At 58.2% G+C, this 12,882-nt stretch overlaps 1 long non-coding RNA gene and 1 pseudogene across 1 annotated transcript; both read right to left on the bottom strand.

The window, feature by feature from the left end:
* Positions 1–3,651: 3,651 nt before the first annotated feature.
* Positions 3,652–5,107, bottom strand: LOC121107256 (annotated as a pseudogene).
* Positions 5,108–9,319: 4,212 nt separating this feature from the next.
* On the bottom strand, positions 9,320–9,889 carry LOC121107198. The gene is made up of 3 exons (XR_005840941.1): positions 9,751–9,889; positions 9,460–9,483; positions 9,320–9,376 (listed from the first exon to the last, which is right to left on the bottom strand). It is a non-coding gene; the product is annotated as an uncharacterized LOC121107198 (long non-coding RNA).
* Positions 9,890–12,882: the final 2,993 nt, after the last annotated feature.

The following is a 12,882-nucleotide window of genomic DNA, read 5'->3' as shown; positions in this document are numbered from 1 at the left end:
ACTCTACTGTCATATTCACAGGAAAGGCGCAGAACAGACACATGGTGTGCCAAGCGCAAGGGTTTGCCTTGATTTATTCAGAGGCGAGCGAGCGAGAGAGGAGAAAGAAAAGAGAAGGGGAAAGGGAAAAGAGAAGGGGAAGGGGAAGGGGAAGAGAGGCAACCTAAACCTCCCCTGCCTCAGTTTAAAACCCTTCCCCCAAAACCATTGCCCATGAGGGTGGACAGCAATGGGACAATATTGCTGTCCATCCTCGTATACAGTCTTCACTCATTCCGGCCCAGACGGCCCAGGAGTCTCACACCCCACGCTCCACAGAAACTGTTGGCAAAGCTGTCCCGGTTTCCTAGCACAGCTGTTTGGTTCCGCCACACCGCAGGGCGCTGTGCAATACCCCCTTCCAGTGCTGCGAGGGAGCCCAGCGAGCTTGTGGCTCTTGGCAGAGCCCGTTTCTGCATCCCTTCCCCTGCTGGGAGCCATCTGCACGGCTCTCACACACCCCACACTCCCCAGGTGCTGTCCTCATTCAGCTGAGAAGCCTCACCTATAGCTTGGGAGGAGTGGGACATCACCGAGCCATTCCTGTCCTGGGTTCAAGGGCAGAGCACACCATCACCACACTGACACCTCCCCGTTTTATCTTAGCTAAGTACTGCTTGGTTGCTTCTCTCCTCCAGGCTGGGGTAATTTGGGTAAGGCATTCCATACAGGAGAACCCTACGTCTTCCCTGGGTGTTGCCCCAATTTGGGCCAGGGCCAATGGTGGCAATCTGACCGAAGGTAGGCGCGTTTCCATCGCTGCTTTCAGAAGAGGTTTCGTTACTCTCCCACTGTCATGGTTTGTTCGCAGGAATTCCCTATCAGAACATCATGCAGTACGCTGTCAGAACTGGGGCTGCTGCCGGGAAGCTGCAGTTCCTGGGGTCGATAGGTGGGAACTACTGTTCCCAGCAGCCTTGCTCATCTCCACACGGTTTCTGGGAGGAAAGGGAGGTGATGGAAGCACGGCCCTTCTGGCCGCACTGCCACTCTGCAGCCTAGTTAGGAGGACATCTCTCTCTCCCCTTTCTTTGATCTACTACCCTTGATTCCTTTTATATTGCGTTCTCTCCCATTCCTTTACTCACCGTAAGTGCTTCAAAGATGACACGATTCAGAGTCCGTTATATTTCCACAGATAGCACATATTCCTCAATTACCTGTGAGACAATTAACACATGAACACCTGTTGTCAAACCACAAGTCCGAGATCCCCTGGAGAGCAATAATCAGCCGAGGTGCGGCGAGGGACGAGGCCACACACCCATCTGGTTCCTAGTAGTCGAGCCATTTAATAACTGCACGCAGCCGTTTGTACAGAGCGGTACAGATAACATGCTAAGTACGACAAGGCACGGTTCTCATAACTTGCAGTTGCTTGCAGCTTGTCTCACGGCACCTGGCACAGCGGTCTCTATCGCAGCTCCGCATTCCTTCCGCTACTCCCGTCGTTGTTCTGTGTGAGACAGTGATCCGTAGCAGCTGTTTTGCTCGCACTGACCCAGGGGGAGATAAACCTGACCTCCCTGGGTCAGCCGGCCGTCCACAAACACCGACCTCAGACAGTGATTTATGAAGTTCCCAGTCTTCTATTCCATGGTCTCTTCTACTGCTTGGCGTCCTTTTAGCGTCACGACAGTCCAACCAACAGTCTTTTTCTTCATCCAGTGGTCTTCCTCGCTTTGCCCTCCGGATGAACTCCAGTTTTGTCCTTAATTTCCCAGACGTGGTGGGGCACCACGTCAAAGGTTTAGCAGAATTCCAGGTGGACAACATCAGCTACTTGGCCGCTTCCGACCGATGCGTCTCAGAAGCCCACCAGGTGGGGCAGGCTGCTCTGCCCTTGGTGAAGCTGTGCTGGCTGCCTGGGATCACCTCCTCACCTCCCATGTCCCGTGATCTTCCCAAGACAGTCGCACCCAAACCCCAAGTGCGACCCATCCACGCGGGCAGCCATTCACCGGCAGCAGAAGGATTGGCAGGAAAGGCCTCAGGCGTCCTGGTGAGCAGCACTTTGCCCAGGAGTCTGCAGGATGCCCTTGCCAGAGACCCAGGGCTGTATTAGCAACAGCGCAGCCAGCAAGGGTGGGTGAAGTGGTCATTTGGCTCTGCTCAGCACGAGAACGTCACATCCCAGTAGCGCTGAGAGCAGCGTGGCCGGGGGGCCCCGTTTCGGTCTCCAGATCAATGGATATGGCTGAACCGAGCTGGTGCTTCCTTCCTACTCTCTGTACCGGATGGGATCTACAGCCTTGGCTCATAAGAGAGAAGCAGCAATTGTATTTATTGATGCAGTATAGTGATTTAACAACGTTTATAGAGATTTAACAAAGGATTTGAGATGTCAAGGTGCGCTCGACCATTCACTGCATAAAGGATAGGCTTGAACACATGCTACCAGGAGACTTTCCTGTTCAGTCACGAGGTCCGGAGCAGACCCTCTTGCTTCCTCCATTCCTTGTTAGCGGAATCTAATCGGTCCCAGATTGGGTTGATGTCGGTGACCCTTCCGTTGGTTCACGGTGCTCAGAGCGGACCCCCCTGGTTCCTGCACCCTTAACTGTGGAGGCCAGGAACCCCGTGTCGGTCAGTGGTTCTGCTTGAGGGATGATGTGCTCACAATCAGTCTAAGACATAACCTTAGCAAAGACAACACAGGTCAACAGTTAGTCACTTACTGAGGATCCATTTTGGCAGAGCCTCTTAACATCAAGGCACAAGAGATCACTGCAGCAAGCGTAAGGAAACACCTGCACAGACTGCTATCCGCTGCTGCTCTTTCCTGTGGGCACGAACAGAAGCGGAAGACAGAACACGGGCAGGATCAAAGACCACAAAGCCCTGTGAGCACAACTGGAAAACGTTAGAGCCCACGTTTATCTTCTCAGTTTTGCCAGCTGAAAGAAAGAGAGAAGCCTGAATAGGTGCGTGATGCGTGTAATCTCCTGGCTGCGTGGCTGGTGTCCAGCGTGAGGGTTTTGGTTTCTACAACAAGGGGACTGTTTTGTGAAGATGAGAACCTGCCAGGGAGGGGTGGGATTCTCCTGTCCCAGGAGAGGGCCGGACAATCCGTGGCAGCAGGCTGGCCAGCCCAGCACGGCAGGCTTTAAACTGGAGATGTGGGGGACAGCGTCCATAAGGGCAATGCCATTATGAGCAGAGGCAGTGGAGTTGCTCTGTATGTGAGAGAACAACAGGGATGTATCCGAGCAGCGTACTGCAGGGAGACTGCACTGAGGGATTTGGACGGGGGGGAGCTCCAGAGGGTCCCTTCCAGCCCCTGTGATTCTGGGATTGTGTGATCAAGAATTCCTGCAGCAGCTGTAACCTTGAGAGGCTCCCCCACTCGAAGGGGAGATCCAGCCATACTTCCACTTTGGTACAGGAGAGCGGGGAGGGGCTCTGGGCTGTTTCCTGATTATGGGGTGAGATGACGGCTCGTAGTCATAGCGATCGTGACTGTAGTTTTGAGCTTGATGTTAGGCCCCCCGGAACCTCGCTTAAATCAGACAGCGTTCAGCACTGCCGTTAGTACTGCTGCTGCCCAGCTCCTGCGGAGCGCAGCTCCGGTTTCTCTCATCCAGCTGGGCTGGAAAACAGCCGGGATTGTGCTCACCCCTGCCGGAGAAAGGCTGACGGCGCAACAGTCAGACTGGGAGGAGAAGGGGGAGCGGGGAAAGCGCACCGTCATTCTCGCCTCTCGCTTTTGGCTGTATGGTACTGCATTCCCTTTTTGAAAGATCCACACCTTGAAACCCACCTCCCTTCCTTAAGTGCAAGTTTTGTCTTTAATTCCCCATTTGTTTCGTCAAAAAAAATTCCCCTCTGATTTCTTACTGGAACAGGAGCCTCAGGTCTGCTCCTGGCTAAAAGCTGGCAGCAGATGAAGGGCGTTTGTCGTGTCTGTGCTGGTTCTGAAAGCAGTTCTATTCTGCAGGATGAGCACAGGCTGCAGCAGCCGCATGTTCTCTCCGCCTGGGCGCGGAGCAGCGTAGGTTGGGTTAGCTGGCAATGAAATGAGATTTTTCTGCCAAAGTCTGAACCCTCAGGGCAGGGAGAGAACGAGTCATTGCTGGGTCAGGAAAACCAAAACGTTTATACGGTCTTGTTCCAGTGATGGCCCTAGAAACCCACCGCAGGTGACCGGGCCACAGACAAAGCAGCGACCGTTGCTAATTTCCAGGAAAAGAGCAAAGGGAAACAGCTATTGGTATAGAGGAACAGCCCCACTCACACCCAGAACCCCAGGCAGCAACGAGCGCTGCAGCAGAGCCCTGGGTCTGGCTGCATCCAGTGAGGGAAGGGACGCTATGTGTACGGAGCTGTCTGATGAGGATGAGGGAGGAGTTGCAGTCCCTTGGCACAGGCTGCCCCACGTCATGCCGCCCTTGAAATTCAGCCGCACGGAATAACACGCTGGAGTACCACCACCCGCCCCCCCGAGCGGGATTGCACAGTTCTTCCTTGAAGTGTCCTGATCCCGATCCTTTGTGGAGAACTTCATGTTGTTGTGCATGTTTACTGGGATTGTCCGAGTCCATGGCATCCCCCGCTGTCCCTGAGTAGGAGCCCAGCCGCAGCCGGTAGCCCTGGGACTCGTTGTCCACACTGAAGAGGTTGTACTCTGCGAAACCTGATGTTGTTGGGAGGCATCCTGGATGACAAACCTGACCCGGTACACCTTCTTGCTTGGCGATCTGGTGGATGTACTCGGTGCCCAGCCAGTAGTCGCTGTGCACGTTCCCAAAGCCGTACTTGTAGGTGCTCCAGGACTCGGCCCAGGTGATGTCTGTGTTGTAGCGGTTCCTCTGGATGACCGTCCAGCCCCCACCTGTCACGTTCATCTCCACAGTACACCACGATGGGGTGGAGGCCCTGAGGGCTGGATGACGTAGACGCCACTGGGGCTGCCTGCAGAGATCTCACTGCAGTCCTTGGGCCAACCTGTGGCAGAAAACAGGTGGTTGTTACATCTCACCTGACACAAGGAGACGCTGGAGAGCACTCCTTGGTTGGCCCAGACCAAGGAATGGCAATGGGGTTGTGGTGAGAGCACCGCGATGCCCATGGAAATGCTCCTTACTGTCTTTCTTCAGAGTGTTTTGTCCAAGTGCTGGAGAAGGTCTTCTTGGAGGTGTTCTGGGCTTGTGCAGGCACAGAGAGGCCTGGGGCGGCCAAGACCAGCACGCTAGCAAGGAGTGGAAGGCACTGGGTTACTAGAAAAGGGGAAAAGATGTAAAAACGTTGAGACGTGAGGTGGGAAACCCCCCGCTCCAGCACTCACACGTGGAGACGCAGGAACACACCAACGTACGCTGCGCTCTGTGCCCAGACGGGGAGCCGAAGGCCTCCGCTCCTCTGCCCAAGGGGTGAGCAAGCTTGCCCTTTCCCCGTCCCCAAAGCCACGCACGAGGGCAGGGTCAGGTGGGAGCACAGCACCGACAGCCCACCGAGCCGAGTTCTCGCAGGAAAAACATTCCTGGCTCCAAAGCAGGACTCGGCTTGGGGTCCACCAGCAGGGGCGGGGCACGGAGGGGTGGAGGGGAGTCCGGCCCTCTGCATGCACTGATGCCCCCGGTCCCCATCGGGGGCAGTGCTCAGAGCCTCTCCCGGCGCCCTGCAAGGAGCCCTCCCCAGCCCCGCACTCACCCATGGCTGCAGCACAGGGCTCCCTCTGACGCGCAGAGCCTGTGGGGCCGCAGCGGGAGAGGCACTTGTAGGGCCCTCTGCAGTGGGTGGGGTGAGCGCGCCTGACCCACACAGCCTCCTTTCCTCCTGGGGGTGGGAATCAAAGCGGGTTCCCTTCTGGCCCGCAGAAAACATGGGCCTGAGAAGAAAAGTGACCGTGGTGCCTGGCACAGCTGCAAAGAAAACAACGCCTGTGCCAGCAAGAGTGCTTGCAATGCTCTCTGCCGTGAGTGCTCTCCGCTCCTTGGGTGAAATTCCCACTGGGAACGGCGTAGCTGGGAGCTCTGAAGAGCGCTGCTTTTGAACAAACACTTGGATGCCAGTCATCCAGCGGGGAGAGCAAAACACTGGGGACTGGAGAGACCTTGAGTGGTCGCGGTGAGAATTGGAGGGCATCCGAGGGTGCTAGGAACTGGACGAATCCACGGGTGGATGGGGTGGGGTCACGGGGATCTGAGAGCGCTTAGAAGGCAACAGAGGGGATTGGAGAGTACATAGAGGGGGTATGGTTTTGGGTGTGAGGAATGGCAGGGGCTGGGGTGTGCGTGGAGGGCGGGCAGAGGAGATCGGGGCATGCATGGATGGGAACTGCGGTGTTGCAGAGCGTGGGCCTGGGGGCAGAGAGGGGCTGTGGGTTTCCCTCCTCCTTTCCCCCTTCTCTTGCTTTCCCCCAGATTTTGGATGCTGCTCGCAGGTGCCGCGGTCAGTCAAAGCTGATGGGGAGTGGCCGCGCAGTGACAACCGCCAGCCCCCCCAGCAGCTGTGGGTGCATCCCTCAGCGCCCAGGAACTTGTCCGCATCCAGCTTGCCCCAGCGTTCCCCGACCCGATCCTTTCCACCAAGGATGAATCTCCCTTGCTCAAGTCTTTCCCCGGCAAGCGCACGTTTTTCGCTGCCTCTTTAAACTGCAGGAATCCTTCTCACCGTGGATCTCCTATTGAACCGAGCTCCTTGTGAAGCAGCACTGCCCCAGAGTGCCCATCCGGGAGGGCGCTTGGGGCGGCTCCGAGGTGGGGGACAGGTTGTGATGAGGACAAGGAGTCCAGGCACATATCAATGAGATTAGGATTCCAGCTCCTGCACTTAAGGATATCTACGTGCCTTTGCAACAAGTGCTTCTCAGCGCAGAGAGATCTCAGTGCGGAGGACGAGATGCGACTCGTTCACATTGCTTGCTCCGTTTTGGGAACAGCCGCAGTGCATTAAGCTCCGTGGCAGCGGCAGTGCGGGTGATGTCGGTGCAGCCTGTGCCGGGCCGCTCTGGCTCTCAGAGCACATCACTGCTGCGCTGCTGCCATCTGTGCCCAGAGCCAGCGAGTTGGGACGACAGGCGCTCCCCTGGCTGCGTCGGACCCTCTGGCACACAGCTCTCCCGGGGGCCTGCGCGCACAGTGGCTCCTGCCTCTGTGGGTTGAGTCCTCCCCTCCTGTCCCATACCTTCTCTCTCCCAGAAATAGCTAATACATTATGATTATAATTTGTAACAGAAGCAAAGGCAAATTCTCCCCCACTCCATACGGGCAAAGAGTCAGGGGAAGGCCCCGGGAGTCCCCATTACACCCAGCGGACAACGCACGATGAGCAACTGCTGATGTTTTGGCCCTCGGGGAAAGAGCCTGGTGAAAGTCCACAGGAGTCCACACTCCCCTTTGAGGCCCTGGTGTCCAGGTCCATGGGGGTGCCCGGGAGTCAACGGGGGTCTGGGAGGCTCCGGAGATTTTCGGCAGCATCGCCAGGAGGCCCTGGGAGGAGGTAAGAAGGATGGAGAGAGAGTAGGAGAGGGAAGGGGACCTCATATCCCCATCTGTTGGAGGAGAGGGAAGAGGGCCGTGGGGCAGCTGTGGGTCCTGGGAGCAACCGAAGGATCTAGGGGTGAACGCACGGGGGGCACCGGGGGTCGTGGGGGCAACTGAGTCACCTGCACGTAAGCAGGGTCCCAAAGGGACTACGGCGATTCTGGGGAAAGTGGAGGGAAAGTGACAGGGTCTCAGGGGCAGTTAAGGAGGCTGGGGGAAGCAGGGTGCTGTGGAGAGGTCCTGGGTGTGAGTTGAGGAGCCCCAGTGTGGTCAGAGGGCAAAGGGAGTCCCAGGGGAAAATAAGAGCTCTGTCAGGTGGAGGGTCACAGCAGTCTGTGCTGTGGGGGGACGTCTGGTCCCCTCACGTCCGTAGGAATTCCTGAGGCGCTGGGACTTCAGGGGGATTTGGGAACCCGACGCAGGTCCTGTGAGGGACCCCAGCCGCGGGAACGGTGAGTGCAGCACACCAGCAGCACTTACAGGCAGCAGCAGCAGCAGCAGCACGAGCCCCGCGACGCCAAGGACCAGCCCCAGCTGCAGGGATGTGGTGAGGTGCAGGGGGGCCCTGCCCTGGGGCCAGCCGCAGCAACAGCTCTGAACCGGGCCTGGAGCTCCTGCATCAGCCTCCACGCTTCCCCCCGACACTGCAGGGACCCAGGCGGGCACGTGGGGAACTCCCGCCAGGAGCCACGTGCCCCTGCAGCCCCTGCTCTGGCACAGAACCCGGTGGCCCCCAGAGCCCCCACACGCCCCCATAGCCCCACGAGGACCTGGGGTCAGGGAACACCTGCTCTGCCCTCACCCTCTCACCAGGGCCCCGGGCGTGCAGGCACCCTGCTGCTCGCCGCAGCCCATCTCCTCCCACCCGTGCACCCAGGGATCCCAGGGTCCCACTGCTGCCCTGGTGGCTTCCGATCCATGCACACCGTTGAGGTAGAAGTACTTGCGGGCCCAGGGTCTCAGAGGCGGCCCCCAGGCGGCAGGCCGATGGTTCCCAGGGTGGGGTCCTGCACGGTCAGGGCTGGGCGGTTCCCCAATGCCCCTCTGCAGCTCCCTCAAACAGCGCCAGGTCCTGCGTGCGTATCTGGGGCGTGGGGAACCCGGCCCATCGGTGCACGCTCGCAATGCACCCGTGTCACACTGCGTGCTTCTCGTGTCCCCACGTGCTCCTCGTGTCCTACGCTCATGCACGTGCCTCGCACCTCACGCCCCACGCACGCTCCTCACGTGCCGCACGAGGGTGCACAACACGCACAGGCGGGGTCACTTCCTTCACAGAAGTGCACGACAAGCTGCACACACAGTGACCCACCTCGTGCTCACTGCTCACGCTCACCCTCCGTGCGGGTGCTCACTTGTTCCTGCCCTGTGCGCTCTCACACTTGCTGCTTGCAGCGCGACATCCATATCACGTACAAGCAGTGTCCCCCGCAGCCGGCAGCACTGCTGCCAGGCACACAAGCGGCAATTGCCCCCGTGCCCAGATCCCCCTGACGTCCTGTGCGCACTGCACGTGCATGCTGCTTACATCCTTGGCAAACATCCACGTAAACCTGCAGCTCAGGAGGGACGGCGAAGGGCACGTCGCAGTGCAGCGTGATGGCTTCATCCTCGTGGACCCACACGTCCTGAACTGGGAGCATTGCCAGCTGAGCCCACCCGGCGCTCACGCACCTGCAGGAGCGGCTGCACCCCCGTGCGACTGCCGGTGCTCGCAGCAGACACGGGCAGACACACAAGCCTGGGTAGCGATGTCCCGGCCCCCCGCGCCCCCACCTGGGCATCTACAGGGAACGGGCAGTCCACGAGGCGGCAGGTCGCGCACTGGAAGACGCGGGCGGCCGGCTGGTGCCCTGGGAGGGAGGAACTCGGCAGGTGTCGGGGGGTAGGAGGGGAAGGTGGGGACGGGCCGCGGCAGAACGGGAGAGGCACTCACCGCAGGGGGGGATGCAGGCAGGAGCTGGTTGGGGGAAGCATCGTTAAACTGGGGGTCGGCAAGGGGTCCTCATCCCTGTGACGAGCTGTAAGGGCTCAGCCCCCGTCCAGCCCTGGCATGAAGTCCCTGGGGGTGGTCCTCCAGGAAAAGGGGTGCCCAGAGTGGGGATCTCTGCGGTGTAAATGTCCAGGGGGGCGTCTGTGTGCCCGGGTGGGGAGCTGGGGCGGGTGGAGTCCCCAGGGTTCACTTGGGGCAAGAGTCCTGGACGGGGGGTCCCTGCTGGCCTCATACCTTGCTCCAACTGGCCCAGCTTCACCCAAATCATTTGGATGGCTTCCTGCAGAGACACCTCGAAAGGCTCTGGGGGCTCACAGATGTCCACATCAGACAATGTCCCCCCCCCCAATTGTCCCCATGTCAACGCTCCTGCCCCCACTAATCCCACACATTCCCTGTGCAACTCATCTGGAATCCCATATGCCCATCCCAGAGTTCCATATGCCCCTAAATACCCCCCCAAAGCACCAGACTCTCTATACCCTGAAAACCCATACACCCTCAGGATTCCCCAAATATGCCCTGACACCACCCCAGAACTCCATACATCCTACATTCCCACGGTTCCCCATTCAAGCCCTCCGAGTCCTGTCCCCTGTGCCCCTAACCTCCTATACGTCTCATCCGCACACACATCCCTGCTCACTTCTTGTCCTTCTGCTTCTCCAGTAAATGCAAGGCATCCATGATGATCTTCCGCAGTGCTTCGCTCTGACCTGACCCTGGGACCAACAACAAGGGCACTGTGACCACCACAGGGTCAGGATTGGAGGCTCAGGGCTAGAGGGTTCCAGTAAGAGCTGGGGGAGCGTGAGGGGCTGATTCCTGGAGTCCTGGTCAGGGCGTAGGGGTTCTGGGAAGGGTCAGGGTATCCCTGAAGATCCCCGGGGCCTTGGGTAGCTCTGGGAGCTGCTGGAAGTCCCCAGTGTGTCCCTGCCCAGGGCTGGGTGATCCCCGGCGTTCCATGCAAGTCGGGTGGTTCCCAGAGATCCCCGGGGTCCAGACCAGAGTTAGGAGAGTGCCAGACGGGGCTGAGGGGTGCCTGGGGGCATCCACCTCAGGGCCGGGGAGGACCGTGGCATGCTTCAGGGCCCCCAGGAATGCTCCTCCGAGCGTCCCGTTGAGATGGTGGTCCCCTAGGGTGCCAGTCAGGGCCGCTGCCCTTGGGCAGAAAGGTCCCGTTGGGGTGGGTATCCCTGGGGTCCCCACCACCCACCCAACAGTGACAGGGGCAAGTGGCACAGCAGCCGTCTGCGAGGGCCTCCAGGCAGTGCTGGTGCTGGGAGTCCTTCTGAGAGCTCCTGGCGATCTCACGGCAGAGCCGGGCCCACTGAACGGGGGGGCCCAAAGCAGAGCAGGCAGGGGTGGAGCCCCGGAAGCCAGGGCACCAGGAGCAGCAGGAGGGGCACCCACCGCTGGCTCCATGGCCCCAGAGCACAGCACCAGCATGCCCAGGGTGCCCAGGTAACCGGGGTTTCCGAGGTGGGGCCCGGGGCACCTCCCAGTGAGGTGGGGATGGAGATAACTCTGACACATAGCTTTCGGAGATGGAGAAGGGGCTCTCGCTCTCCTCATTTCATCTCCTCAAATTCTTTGCCTTCGGTCCCCACTGATAGTACCTCATGTTCCCAGACACCCGCTACCTTCACATTTAATTTCCGCCAGCCCCCTCCCGACCCCCAGTTTCCTATAAGCTGATGCGTTGCGCACCCTCAGTCCAGCTCTCGGAGTCTCCAAATCCCAGCTGGTGAAATCCACACAAGGCTCCACTTCTGGTTGGTGCTCAGCTGTATGCAAGGTACCTACATAACTTCTGAAGTGCTCGGTCTCTGGAATGCTAGCAATTGCTTCGCGTTTGGAGGCAGCACTCACTGCGCAGTGTTGGAATGCTCCTGGAGCTCAGCTGCTCACGCTTCACGTTTTGTGCTGAAGTATAAATCCCAGATACTGCAGCACAGAGGAATATTCCATTCAAGGTACAGAACAGCAACCCCAGTTTTCATAGGAATGGCTAATACTGAGAATCTGAAAACTATTTACAAATAGCTAGGAACGGAAACCAGCGCCAGGTTTCAACTGCAGAAACCTCAGTAACGGCGTCGAGAGGGAATACAGACAAGCCCCAGGCAACCGCGGAAACACCTCCCCAAGTGTCACTTCCCAACACCATTTTTGAGATACCTTAACACGCAGGTGCTCTCTGTAGGCCCTGGCAGGGATCACTCAGGCACACCTCTTTTTGTGGTTGTTGTCTCTGAACACGGACTCATGTAAGTAGACTTTTTACCAGACCAGTGTCAGACTCTTCAGCCACACGTGTCTGTTCTCAGCTGACCGGCAACACCACCCTGCGGACACATGGCCTGTTGGCCAGCCGCGTTGGGACTCGGACAGAGCCAGATTCTCACGTTCTGATTGGAGTCTGGTATGCTCTTCCTACCAGCAGTGTCACCCACGGCCCTTCCACAGCCATTTCCGTGGTTCACGCATTACGATCCACTGGAAAATATTCTGCACTTCGGTCTACTGACCAGTTTGACCTGCTCCAGAACTTAGGATTTAGTTGAATATTTGAATGAAGCGCAAATAAAGTGATAAATAAGTTAATTTATCTCTTCACAAGCACACAGACCTTTTGTGATTACAGAAATCAGTCTTCAACTCTTCCGCTCATCGCAGAAGCTTTTGTTGCCCACCACAGAAACACAGAATGGCATGGGTTGGAAGGGACCTCAAGGATCACGAATCTCCACCAACCTCCCCATTTACTAGACCAGGTTGCCCAGGGCCCCATCCAACCCGGCCTTCAACACCTCCAGGGACGGCGCATCTACAACCTCTCTGGGCAGCCCGTTCCAGCACCTCACCGCTCTCCTGTAAAGAACTTCCCCCTAACATCCAACCTAAATCTTCCCTCTTTCAACTTAAAACCGCTCCCCCTTGTCCTGCTGTTACCTACCCTTTCAAAGAGTTTTACTCCCTTCTTGTTTATAGGCTCCTTTCAGGTACTGAAAGGCTGCAATGAGGTCACCCCGCAGCTTTCTCTCTCCAGGCTCAATAAGCCCAGCTCCTCAGCCTGTCTTTGTAGGGGAGGTGCTCCAGCCCCCGATCATCTTCGTGGCCCTCCTCTGGACCTCTCCAACAGCTCTCTGTCTTTCTTGTCCTGGGGGCTCCATACCTGGATACAGTACTCCAGATTGGGCCTCACAAGAGCAGAGTAGAGAGGGAAACTGGGGACCCCACCGTGCGGGGGGTCCCCAGTGACCCTCATCTTGTGCAAGGGGGAGGGTTCAGTGCCCCCATTTCCCGACAATGTGAAGGGGGTCTCGCAGCCCCCAAAACACAGGGGGGCTCTGGGGGTGGGTT

The sequence above is a fragment of the Gallus gallus genome, chromosome 19, assembly GCF_016699485.2.
Source record: "Gallus gallus isolate bGalGal1 chromosome 19, bGalGal1.mat.broiler.GRCg7b, whole genome shotgun sequence".
Classification (NCBI taxonomy): Eukaryota; Metazoa; Chordata; class Aves; order Galliformes; family Phasianidae; genus Gallus; species Gallus gallus.
The sequence above is the reverse complement of the archived record's forward strand: the minus strand, read 5'-3'. Positions and strand labels throughout refer to the sequence as shown.